Source organism: Sinocyclocheilus grahami, unplaced genomic scaffold (genome assembly GCF_001515645.1).
Source record: "Sinocyclocheilus grahami isolate Dianchi unplaced genomic scaffold, SAMN03320097.WGS_v1.1 scaffold493.1, whole genome shotgun sequence".
Taxonomy (NCBI): domain Eukaryota; kingdom Metazoa; phylum Chordata; class Actinopteri; order Cypriniformes; family Cyprinidae; genus Sinocyclocheilus; species Sinocyclocheilus grahami.
The window spans coordinates 578538-592546 of NW_015505672.1; the positions used below are offsets into that span (position 1 = coordinate 578538).

Below are 14009 nucleotides of genomic sequence, written 5' to 3' on the forward strand. Positions count from 1 at the left end.
GATATGTAGAGAACAGATATCTCAGATATGCAGTGCATCATTTGATGCCATTACACTGTTAAATTTCAGCCTTGTACCCTTGGACCTCAAACGCCCATTCAGGTATTAGAAATATTTGCTTTAGTAGGAAGTAACATGCATTATATTTTAAGGTTACAACCTCTGACTCCATGCGTCATTAAGATAGATCCTTGAGCAGCACTGACCTGAGGAAGATATCAATACATTATTGAGTGGCTCATTAACCTAAAGTTCAACCCAGCCACTGCTCTATGAAAAACATCATAAGAATGCAAACAACATTGTATATTTACACTCTGTTTAGGCTGTTTATGTGTCAATAGGGGTTCATAAGAGGGCTTCAGTTCAGGAGAAAAGCTAATAGACATGGACTAAAAAGCCACAATTTTGTATTTGTCAATGAATTCAAATGTATTAAGCTAAATCCAAGTAATTAAGATAAGCACAGAGATTTTCAAGCATAACATTGGCAAGGCCGCCATAGATTTTAGGAAAAGGTCACAGAGATATGGATGAGCAGCCGTCAGACTGACGTTATTGTGCTAGTGGTATGCAAATGCACACAGATGCATTGCATTTTAACGTTTAAAATTCACAACAAATGCCTGATCATGTATCATGTTACACTGTATAAAAATATTTTTCAAGTCGTGAATAAAGCAAAAATGATTGGAGTGCATTTTACAGTTATTGCCGTTTTTCTGCTTCAAAATTTCACATTTAATTCAGTGTGTTGTTTTTTTTCTCTTTTCTTTATAATTGTTTGTGAGATTTACTAGCAATTTTTGAGTGAAAATTTTTTTTCATTGTACTAAAGACTCATTATCCGCATCTTTCTTTAACGAATAGTTCACCCAAAAATTGTTACAATTTAGTCTTCTGTCTAAAAATTAACTTTGAAACAATTTTCACTCAGAAATCGCTAGTAAATCTCAAATAATTACAAAGACATGGCAAGCACTACGCTGAATTAATCTTGTAAAATGTATTACAGTAACCTTCAAAAAAAAAAATTCCAGTGTATTTTTTCCAATCAAAAAGTCACTATTCACATAATATGTGTCCACACAAGAAATCAAGTCATACAGATTTGGCATGACATGAAGATGAGTAAATAATGATGGAATTGTCATTTTTATTTCCTCTAACCATTTTGTAAAATGTCCATTGTCTTTTTTTGTTCCATTTGTTCTTTCTTGTTGTTACTTGTTCTCAGAGCACAAAAGTACCTGCAGAGCAAGCCTGGACATCTGGCATTTTCTTGTGTTTGACGATGTGCTAACACATGATCTCCGGGTGCTGTGGCATCATCTGACCTTTCATTTTTCTACATGCCCAGGACTGTCCTCATTTAAAAGCTCCCTCAATGTTGACTTTAGGTGTTCAGTGCAGCATCCAAGAATAATTGAGACTCCCGATTCGTCAATATGTTTACAGTCAATGAGGGGCTGTATTAGTTAACGGCTGGCAATGGCTCTACATAATTACCTCTGGATTGGCCAGTTAAAATGACCAAATTAGCATTGGATATTTCCACCTGATATTTTTTTAAGCAAGAACAGTGTAGAGGAAGCATTGCTGTCATGCTGTTGACAGTCCAGCCCTCTTTCAGCCGGTAATATTCAGTAGAGTGAGTAATACGGCCATTTATTTCACTGCAAAAATGTCAAACACCCTCCCAAACATAGTATATTTATGATTCTGGCCTTCAGGCTGAGTTACAGGGCTACAACCACCTCCGATTTTTGTGTTACCTAAGTTGTTGCTTCTAAAATACTGCAAGAGCATTAGAATTGCCTTTGGGACTAATGACTGACTGGAAGAAAGACGGTGAAAACATGTTAGATGAAATTCCAAAGCAAAATTCTTGCATTGTCTTCTTTCTGTAATGGTCTCTTTTTACAGACTCTTTTCAGGCTCTTTTTGATATGGTTGTGGTGTTTTCTCAGAGGACCTGTGTGGCATTTAGCTTCTGTTTCTTTTGCATCGCGTTTGAAATAAGCAAATCACAGTGCGACAAATCCACACAGATATCCAGTCTTTTGACTACACCAGCCAGTTTTAATAGGATCTCTTCTTCAGGGCTTTTGTCCCCATTAACAGGATTCATCAAACCTTGAGAGCACTTTGGAGAGAGTTAAATTCTCAAGGGATGGTGTGAAGCTGTGAATTTGGAGGAGTTTCAACTGGAGCAGATGTGGAAGGACTAATGTGCATTATTGATGCTTGGATCTTTTTCTCTCTCCTCTGCTCTTCTGTCTTGGGTAGGTTGTTTCCTAAATCCTCGTTCAGTTGTTTTCTCACTTACTGGCTTTCCCTTTTCTTTTTCTACTCCGTCGCAGTTGCCGTTTTCCTCCCCATGCTCCCTCAAAGTGTCACCTGTGCCTCTCACCTCCCGTGCTATCATTTACAGTGGCATATCTATATATATTCACCCTGATAAATTTTTACTTCCCTCTGAGGAATTGAATTAAAATCTCGAGCTTTCAGTTTAATTTTTATCTTGTAGCTCTGGGCTCAAGGCTAAGCTGTAGCTTGCACACAGTATGATGTCTCCATCACAACATAAACAAAAAAAAAATAGATGTGAAATGGGCGCATAAGCCCCACAGAGATACGGTAAATACCCGAGAAAAACATCTCGGTAATCCTTGCCCTAAGGCCCTGATAAATTTTTACTTCCCTCTGAGGAATTGAATTAAAATCTCGAGCTTTCAGTTTAATTTTATCTTGTAGCTCTGGGCTCAAGGCTAAGCTGTAGCTTGCACACAGTATGATGTCTCCATCACAACATAAACAAAAAAAAAATAGATGTGAAATGGGCGCATAAGCCCCACAGAGATACGGTAAATACCCGAGAAAAACATCTCGGTAATCCTTGCCCTAAGTGTCGCTGTTGGCATTGTCTCATATCTTTGAGAGAGGCATGGCTGCCTGAGTGTATACTGTATGTGTTTGTGTGTATACATTTTTGTTTCTTAAGAAGCTATATACAGTAATAGATATGAATACAGTTTGTAATCTGTCAAGATCTTTGATCTGCACACAAATAGTCCAACTATTTTCGCCCTTCTAGAAGTCAGTAGTTTTGTAAGCTGATATAGCTTGTTGCATGCAATGAGAAGAGCCGTAGCTTCAAATTGAAATTACACACGAAGTTGCATGTAATACAAAATACCTTTTTAATGTTTTCAATAACACTGCCATACACAAATTCTTTCGATTGCACAAAAGGTTCTTTATAGTGGTAAAAAAGGTTCTTCAGATTATTAAAATGTTCTTCAAGAAATGGTTCTTTTAAGCACTGTTCACTGAATGGATGAAAAATGATTATTTTATGCATGCGAAAATCCCCTTTTGGAACCATTTTTTATAAGACTGCATGTTTTTTGCAGTATTCAGTATGCATACTGTGTACCATATGCACTTGTCATTTCTGCAGAAATAATAGCATATTACTATGCTGTTGTAGACATGGTGTATTATTTCACATAGTATTAAAAATCCCAGGAAATGCAGGATGTTGCTGGAACGTTGTGACAACATGCTAACATGTTTGACATTATTGTCTGAAGGTTGTCACAATGCTGTCAGAAAGTTTTTACTACACTCTAAAAAATGCTGGGTTATTTCAACCCAACTTTGGGTCAAATATGGACTAACCCAACTTTTGGGTTAAAAATGTAATTGAAAAATTTAACCCAACAGCTGGGTTAGTCCATATTTGACCCAAAGTTGGGTTGAAATAACCCAGCATTTTTTAGAGTGTATTGTTCCGAACCACAAATGAAAATTCTACTAAGGTTACTTGGAGAACCGCTGTACAACACAGATCACGGCCCTGAAGCGAAGCTCGGATGTCAGACTTTTGACATTACAAATATAAATAATATGTTTGTTGGGTTTGAGCACTGGATAGATGCGCTATAGGAATACTTGACAGACCGTTGAATTATTAACCTGGTCGATTGCATGAATGCAAAATAAAACATGGTAACAGCAACTCTACACTAAAAATAAATTGGTGTAGAAACACTTTTCACTCAGAAATTGCTCGTAAATGACCTCACAATTTTATGTTCTTAGGTTGTAGCCTATTGCGTTGCAATAAAAAAGAATAAAACGCTTTTTCGAGAAGGCTCATGTGACTGAACTATTCATCTCATGATAGTAAATATTATTTTAATGCTATTTCTAAAAAAATACTGTTCATTACTTAGATGCACAAATTTGTAATTAGTAAATGACCAAGTTTAATTACAAAATTACTGAGTGCAACTTTAAAGGGGCAGTTCACCTTTAAGGAAACACTATGCAAGTCAGTCAGAGACCAGCAACTGAAGGTGAACTATGCCTTTAAGTAGACAGACTGTGTGTCTCCCCCTGCGCAGTCGCAATGGTTTGCTCCACACCAGCACTGTTTATACTGTCGAGCTGCTGCTTTCCTCAGTCACTGCGCCGCTGACAGCTCCTCATCACTCTCTCTCTCTTGTTGCTCTTTCCACATTTTTGCTCTCTGACATTTTCACCGGTGAGTACTTTCTTCTCATTTTCTCTTGTCTTCATCTTTACCTCTTTTCTACGTCCTCTTTTGATTTGGGATGTGCTTGCATTTTGTTCTTCTTCTGAGTTCAACCGACACTCATCTAAAGCCGGCTTTTAATGTTTTACCTTCTTGGAGAGGGGGGACGTCAGGTTTTGGTTAACTTTGATTAACGTGAGTCAACTCTTAAGTATATTCGTTTCTTTATTTTGTACAATATCCCGTATAGGAGCAAGTGCTGGACACGATTTTGTTTTGTTTTTAAATATATTTTTCTTTCGTTCTTTGTATTTATCAGTTGGACATGTTGTTGCTGACGAATTACATCAATGAGAAAATACCTTTTTCTTTTTTTTCTTCTTTTTTTCTCAGTTTTGAGAGAATAGTTGTCAGTTGTGGAGCGATTTTTTTTTTAAATATATTGATCAAAATTATATTTTTTGTGTATGAGGACTGATGTGATGTTCGTGTTATGGAGCGCGCGTGTCATTGCAGCGCAGCGCGCGACTCTCCACTGCAGATCCTGCCAACATTTAAACACGTCTGGATTGTTAAATAACATCCGAGATCTGCTGTTCCTCCGCAGTCATCCATGTTATGCTACTGAGACACCGAAAATGTGGACATGCCGTTAATTGACTGGGGTCTGTTTTCCAGGGTCATTCATTCCATGAAATGTGTGCTTTTTCCGTTTGATGAGGTGGTAAAAGTAAATTTCTTTAAGATCTGTCAGATATATATTGTAGTTACTGAATGCTTTTTATAAAAGTGACCGATTTGAAGTTTCTTTAAAAAAAAAAAAAGTTGGAGAAACAGGTCTGGATACATACAAAATATATGCATTCTCATAGAGGGGGGGAAAAAAGATTAAAATAACATATTTGGATTTTGTTGATGGTGTTGGATTTTCATTGTTTACATATATTAGCACTAGGGACACCAAAGGTGCCCTATTTGTGGAATGACCGTCCAAGCATGTTGTGAAATTGCTTCTGTGATTTCCTGGCTGTGTCTCAAAACCTAGTGAGCTGTCTACTTAGGCAGCATTTTAGGGCATCTTATGCATCTGCAGCAGTGCACAGCTGAATGGAAACGTGCTTCATGATGCCAAAAATGCAGTCGAGGTGGACCACCTTGTTTTACCTGGTCTGTTATACTGCACTCTAAAAAAATGCTGGGTTAAATACAACCCAGTGCTGGGTAAAATAGGGACAAACCCAGTAATTGGGTTGTTTTGACCCAGCGGTTGGGTTAAATGTTTAACCCAACCTTCTGGGTAGTAACCCAACCGCTGGGTCAAAACAACCCATATTCTTGTAAGTCAGCTGTAGCTTTTTAATTACATCTAATTACAAGAGCAACAGTTTGATCTGGAGAAGGTGCAACTGGACTAATAAATGTTTGTGATGTTCAACAACATGATTTGAAATGCAATGCCACTGAACTAAAATAAAAAATATTCAGAACTCGTTTAAGGTTTGTTGGTCATGTTCGGCCTGAAGGAGTGTGAACTGAACTCATACACACACATATACACACACACACACACAAAACGTTTCATTAATGAAATGGCGTGTGGTAGAGAACAAACAATGTTGTTGAATATAGAGAAGACATACTTCTGCCCACTTTGCCACTTCATGTCACAAGACTTTGTTTGGAAGTCATGGCAAACAAGTAAAATATATTCTTTTGTCTCTTTTCAATCTCATCCTTCTCGTCTCTAAATATAGACATATATGCACCCACATGCTTTTTTTGAAAGTCCTCCATAACTCCATATGATCTTCAGTGCATGCACTTTCGCTTTAAAAGTCCATTATTGCCGGTATGTGGCCAGGTATGGATTTTAGTATTAAGAAAAGCATACAGTTTGACCTTCAGTTTGAAGCACTTTAAGCCACTTCTTCATACATTTTGCACAGTAATACTTTGTATTACTCATGCCTTCCAATTGATGTTCTTCTATTTCTGTTTATGAAAGAGTTTGTACTAGGACTTATTCTCTGTTTACTGTAATGCCATTAAAGGAATATTCTGGGTTATGTACAGTTTAATGTCTCTGTCTTTAAATAACACAGATTATTCTTTTAAGGCTGAGATGTGACCCTGTACAGAGTGTTTTTGGGGGGATTTTTGTTGATGTTGTTGTTTATATTGGTTGGTCCATTAGTCTTTCTCGGCTTGTACTGCTGTTAGCTTATCTAGAGCATTAGTTGCCTACCTCAAGGACACCCAACTCATGTTGACCACTTACAGCTACTGAATTCAAATAACACACTGCAGTGCCAGCACTAAAATTGAGACTTTTATAAAATAATGGGTACATGGATTACATTTTATCTACACATTAGGGCAAAACTGACAAAGTTTGTATGTGTGAAAGACAGTAAAATATGCAGTTTGCATATGCCAAAAATAGAATACTATTTAAATTTTTATACAAAGCAGGTTTTTCAGAATAGTACAAGTGATTAATCCAGACAATGAAAAAAGTGCTAGTTAGTGATTTGCTCAGAAACTTCACAAAAGGTCAAACGGTGGTATTCTGTTGCTATTAATTATTTCTTGACTTCTAGAAATGTGCATATTGTTAAGGTCATATGCTGTGTCTTGTGACTTCCCAATGTTCAAGATACTAACTATAGAGTAGTTAGCACCACTGATGTGACATTGGCATGGCAGTTGGATATATTTGGATTAGCTTGCAGCTTTGTTGTGAAAAGTTCAGATATTATTAGTCATTATACTTTTTTTCTTCCATCACAAGCCAGTGGCAAAAATTACTTTAATTCAGCTAAATGTCAGGAATATTAAAGTCTCATGGGTATTTTTATGTTTTGAAACTTTTTCACATTCAGGCTGTACTCATATTTTTTTTAAATATCAAAAATGAAAAAAGCTTATCAGACTATTTAATTCATTCGGTCAAATCAAGCATCATGTATTAGACATTTAGATTACATGTACATGAAATTTTAATGAGTAAATTGGCAGTTGGGCTGTTATCACACTGTAGGGTCTCTGTGATGTGTAATGAATTCAGTCAGGAAATCATAACCTCTTTATTTTCACATAAACCAACACATGCAGACACACACACACACACACCATAGTGCTCTCGTAATCACATGTGGATGTAAACCATTACTGCCAGCACTGTTTCCTATGACACTGTAAAAATGCATGTAATTTTAACTGAAAAAGAATGCAAAAAATGCTACAGTAAAAACCAGTTAACTAGTTAAGTTACCTTACCATATAGGAATATATATATATAGTATATAGCCTATATAAATATATATATATATATCAAAGCATTGTTTAATGTATGCTGTTAGTGTTATAGTAAAATATTTTTTAATTTTGTAAATATTAATGGAAAAAATTAATTGTGTTCTAATTTCCCTACATGAAACATCATATTTGTTTGGGTCATAAATTGTCTACATTTAAGTGTTTTATGTGCATTTTATGTTATTTAGTTAAAGTTTATTGCAATATCGCAATGATATTTGTTTCAGTCTTTGCTATTACAGTAAATTACTTATTTTAATAGTTCAAATGGTTTGTATATTACATAACATTCTATAATTTCATGCCAAATACAGTATGCAGTCACCAAAATGGCATCCTCTAATGTCTGTAACTTCACCACTGTTTTTTTTTTTTTTTTTAAGAATTAGACTATTTGATCCTAGATTTCTGGCATTTCAAATCCAGTGTTTGATGTCGTCTAAAGTTTCTTTTTCTGTTAATGTCTCTGAGTGATGTTTTGGGGAGGATGCGTGGCGTGACTGTCAGTGCTTAATGCAGCAGAGGGCAGTGGCTGAGTGGACGTGATATTTTATGACTGGAATGCTCCTCAAATGTCAGTGGCTGCCGCCACCCAAACAACTAATCCCACAATAAAGCCCCTGCGACACATTCAGAATTAAACATCAGAACTGTGCTTAGACTGATCGTCCTCCACTCGACTCTACATTTGGCTGGCCTTGATATGAAAAACAGGCTTATGTTTGTCAGCATCTTCATGATTGAAATGATGGAATAATTCACGAGTTATGCTGTCAATGGAAGTTTCCATTAGGCGTGACTGTGAAAGAGGAGGCTTATGATGAGGGTCAAGAGAGAGAGACATTGAAGTGAAAATATCACTTTTTTCAAATTGAGCTTCCACTGGAAAATTAAATTTGGCTGTGCACTATTGGAAAACAAATTTCATCATGCATTATTATTATTACTCATACTGTACACCCTTAAAATGAAGCTTTTTTTCTCAGTGGTGCTATAGAAGAACCATTTTTGGTTCCCCAAACTTTTTAGTGAACAATTCTTAAAAGATTAACTTTTTTTTAGTTTGAAGAACATTTAAAAAAAATAACGTTTTAACCTATTAATAACGTTGGAATGGAGAATAGCATTGGAATGGAAAGTTTCTATGAATGTTACAGGTTCTTCGTGGAACCATACAGTGGCATGCGAAGGTTTGGGAACCCCTTGCAGAATCTGTGAAAATGTGAATAATTTTAACAAAATAAGAGAGATCATACAAAATGCATGCAATTTTTTATTTAGTACTGTATTGAGTAAGATATTTTACATAAAAGATGTTTACATTTACTCCACAAGAAAAAAATAGCTGAAATTATTAAAATAACCCCATTCAAAAGTTTCGCATGCCACTGTAGATGCCAAAGAACCTTTATTTTTAAGAGTCTTCAAACACTGAACCATAATTATTCAAATTGCCATCCTGCACGGTTTGTGTTAGAGACATGAAGGATACATAAAACCTTGCAGCTTGTTGAAGAACGGTGTACTTAAATTTTTCACTTGGGATTTGAGCCATATCTACAGACTGTAATATCACAGAGACTTACTCTTTTTCAGTTAGGCAAGTAAGAAACCACCCAAAAAAACATAGAAACTGCATAGCAATATGCTAAAAAGCACGTAAAACACAACACAACATTAAGGCAGTGAGGTTTGCACAGGGAGGCACCACTCATTTTTTCTCAGAAAATGTAAAAATGTCTTATTACTCTTATGCACTCATGTTCAGCTGCTGAAATCCTGCTACTATAGGTATTTGCTTTGTTTTGAACCACAGGATCCCTCACTCACTCCAGGTCACAAGCGCTGGGACCAAGCAGCATATCCGCATCCGTCTCCTGGTCACAGAAGAGATCTGAGAGGTACGTGCAACTTCGGTTCCCAAGCCTGAGTCTCTACAAACATAGATTTAGCAGTGTTTGATCTGAGAGGAGGTGTTAAAGTTCAGCATTTATACTGACAAATGTTAACAGGGCTTTTGTGCAGAACTCTCATTTTGCACAAAGCAGCACACACGTTCTCTGCTAATACTGAGTGGGGATTTTAAAGCCACTTCAGGTTTTTGCACACACATAAGGGCTGCTTCACACAGAACATGTTTTTGCGTTCCTCTGTGTGGCTTTTTAATTGTCTTCGACTTCTGTGCTGTTTCTCACTGCTTTCTCATGCTTGAGCATCACGTTTTTTAGATGGAAGTGCACATTTTATAAGTGCATCTTGAGACCCTACCTTCTTCTGCAAGTGGATACTAATCTGCGGCTTCACACGTTTTTAAAAGCAAAAACACATTCTGTGTGAATGGCTTCTAATACTGCTAAAAACTGGTTTGTCTGAACTTTTAGTGGTTAAATGATTTTGTTGAGTCTATTTTGTGCTGTTTTCTGCAGGTCTTTCACCATTGGTTTATCACTGTTGTCATCTGAGATGTTTTTTGAAAGCATTAAAGAGGTAGAAAATGTACCTACCCTCAGGCAATCCAAGATGTAGATGAGTTTGTTTCTTCATCAGAACAGATTTGGAGAAATGTAGCATTACATCACTTGCTCACCAATGGATCCTCTACAGTGAATGGGTGCCGTCAGAATTAGAGTCCAAACAGCTGATAAAAACATCACAGTAATCCACTCGACTTCAGTCTGTTTAAAGTTATTAATGATGGCTTCACACGTTTTTAAAAGCAAAAACTTCTAATACTGCTAAAAACTGGTTTGTCTGAACTTTTAGTGGTTAAATGATTTTGTTGAGTCTATTTTGTGCTGTTTTCTGCAGGTCTTTCACCATTGGTTTATCACTGTTGTCATCTGAGATGTTTTTTGAAAGCATTAAAGAGGTAGAAAATGTACCTACCCTCAGGCAATCCAAGATGTAGATGAGTTTGTTTCTTCATCAGAACAGATTTGGAGAAATGTAGCATTACATCACTTGCTCACCAATGGATCCTCTACAGTGAATGGGTGCCGTCAGAATTAGAGTCCAAACAGCTGATAAAAACATCACAGTAATCCACTCGACTTCAGTCTGTTTAAAGTTATTAATGATGGATTTGTTTATTAGAACATGCAGCTTTTCACTTCACAAGATGTTAATTGATGGACTGGAGTCATTTGGTTTTCTTGTGGATTGTTGTGATGTTTTTATCAGCTGTTTGGACTCTCATTCTGACGGCACCCATTCACTGCAGAGGAACCATCGGTAAGCAAGTGATGCAATGCTAAATTTCTAATCTACATCTTGGATTCTCTGAAAGCGAATACATTTTCAGAAAATGTTAATTTGGGGGTGAACTATTCCTTAAAAATGTCCAAGGTGTTAAATAACAGAAAACCAGACTGTTCAAATCGTTCACCGACAGAAGTTGTTTCTCTTTGGCTAAAAAAGTGCTCTTTGCAAAACCTAGGGCTTTTCACAGAGACAGGTGTTATTTCTCAGGACACCTATTTCAGCGATATCGGTCAGATACAGTAATAAGTACATTTTATATGTGTTATTAAAAACATTGCTTACAGCACCTTTAAAGTTTAATAGCCAAGGCATAAGGAAAGGAAATATCACAAATGAGATCTCTAATATCTCAGCTGTTTCACCTATACTGTGGTCAGAGATTAAAAGAAGTGCAAAACGGAGAGTGTTGCTAAAGTTTCCTCCTTTGAGACATTTCCCATCTAAAGTCTCCACTAGAGTTTCAAAAGAGATCATAATAAGTGCTCAGATTACCAAAGTCTGCAATTCGTCATCAGATGTGAGCTTTCAAGCCCAAGCTTTCTGAGCTATGCTAGATATTTAGTATTACTATATATTTACAGTTGTCTCATTTATATCAATTTTTTATGTCTCCTGAGAAATTATAAGAGACATTTGAAGTAAATTTGATACTGAAATGATATATAATAGAATTCCTAATCTTCTGTTCTGAGCAACCTCTAAACAATAAAGTTGGCCTTTTGGAGAATTTCATTTTAATAATACAGTATGCATACTGTATATAGACTGTGTATATATACACAGTCATAAAGCCAAGTCATAAACTGTTGGACTGATTTGGTATTTTGTGTATGAGATTTTGTGTTTATAACATCTGTGTGATATCTGTAAATTAAATTTTGATCTTTTTAATGCATGAATGTAAAATCATTCTTCATTCAGTCACTAAACAGCAAACAATCTTGCAATCTGGGGAATATGATTTGCAAATTTGTTTTGAATGTGGGTGGGCTGAATATTTTAGACGAACTGAGCTAAATGTGTTTGGCATGAAAGTCTTGAATGAGCATTAATTAGAGGAAGCACTGCAGCAAGGTTGGCCTCGGTTTGGCATTTTAGACAAGAAGGTCTGGAACGAGGATCTTGAGGAAACAGTTTTGAATAGTAAATGTGCATCAGAGGTGCGGCGAGCAGATTCCGGCAGTGATTCCAGCATCTCTCTCTAATCAGCACTAGCTAAAAAAGGGCATGTGAATTATAGATGCACCTCTGTGCAAATTTCATGAAAATGTTATCCATGCGTTCAGATATGTCAAACACCGACCGCGACATTGGCCAGGGAGCATGGCGAATCATGCTTACTGAGAAAGAGAGAGGAGGTTAAAGGAAACTGTGCGCCACTTCACTTTAAGTTAAATTAGCAGTCTGAATTCAGTCATATCTACGGAAGAAAAGACAACAAGTTCTTTTGAAGTCAATTTCATGAGCTATTTCCATCACCTGCCTCACCAGGACTGCAATTAGGCTCATGCTTTGCAAATCAGACCCAATTATGTGCGTTCAGTAAAAACATATTTTTTTGAGTAAGAACAAAATGAGCTTGTAGTGAATATATCTGATGTGTTTCATGGAAATGAGTAAGCCTTTCCTCGGAACGCTACCCACATGGGAAGCCATGTCCAAAGGCTAAATTGGGATTTTGGGGTTGGGCAAAAGCATTATTATGTACACTACCATTCACAAGTTTGCGGTCAGTAGGATGCTTTTTTTTTTTTTTTTTTTTAAAAATTAATATTTTTTTTTTTTCTAGTTTTAAATAAATGCTGTTCTTTTGAACTTTCTCCTCTTTGCCATCATAGAAATAAATAAAATTTTAATTGAACTGTTTTTACTGATTTTTTTTATCACGTAAATTTAGCCTTGGTGAGCATAAGAGACTTCTTGAAAAATAAAAACTTACCAACTCCAAACTTTTGAACTGTTGTGTATATTGAAACCTTTTATTATTATGATGATAGAAAATTAACAGCCCTCCTTTAAAAGGCTAAATTTAATAAACGCGTCCATATGTAATATGCAAATATTATCAAAGTCTATATGGTATGTGTCGGCGTGGCTCAGTTTAACCCTGGCCTGTGGCTTATTTACAGAAGTGGTCTTGTTCTTTGTACAAAGCTCATGATAGTGGTCAATATTGCTAGATGAAGAGAACATTCATTTGATGGATGAAATTCCAGTGAGCTTTAAGCCAAGTCATCTGTTTATTATATATTTATATATTGTTTTCGATCAATAATAAATGTTCTTTTCCTGCAGTATTTGCTGAAAGGAATATTTTCTATAAAAGAATGCAAGAATGCCGCCATGAGTTATGGGTTAATTTAGGCTTCCTCTGTGTGTGTGTGTGTGTGTTTGGTGATGAATTACACAGATACTGCGCACCCGCTATCTCTCACTCTTTGCACCAGCGTGTCTATAAAAAAACCCCCACAGAAAACACAAAAAATTCTAATGAAATATTAAACATTCTGGCACCTAAGGGGAAATGCTCCAAGTGTTAGACTTTATAATAAGGACATAAGTTTCACAAATATTTGCTGTATGGACCCTTTTCTCAAGACTGATGACGTGTTTCAATGGTCATCAACATCGTTAATCCTCCAAAGTTGTTCATATTTTCTTTTTCTTTTTTTAAATGTATATTAATTTATAACACTATACATTGTATTGTATTATCTTTGCATCAAATTACAAAAAAAGTAGTTCACGCTAATGAGAGGGTGTTTCAAATACAGCATCTATTGGAGTGACGGTAAATTTGACCGTTCTCTCTTCTGACCGCCGTCATCAGTCTCTCTCCAATTTTTTTTTAAGTCTATTTGAGCAAATGAGAATGCAAAAAAAAAAA

General features: G+C 36.1%; 1 protein-coding gene across 3 annotated transcripts in view; it reads left to right on the top strand.

Annotated features, from left to right (window-relative positions):
* Positions 1 to 4446: 4446 nt before the first annotated feature.
* The window catches only part of LOC107554184 (RNA-binding protein Raly-like), an 89823-nt gene continuing 80260 nt past the window's right edge, over positions 4447 to 14009 (top strand). For 2 of the 3 annotated variants that reach the window (XM_016236616.1, XM_016236613.1), the window contains exons 1-2: positions 4448 to 4552; positions 9678 to 9762. The gene's annotated coding sequence lies outside the window, so the exon portion shown is untranslated. Of the gene's footprint in view, positions 4553 to 9677; positions 9763 to 14009 lie in introns of all 3 variants that reach the window. The other variant, XM_016236617.1, reaches the window with a different exon arrangement.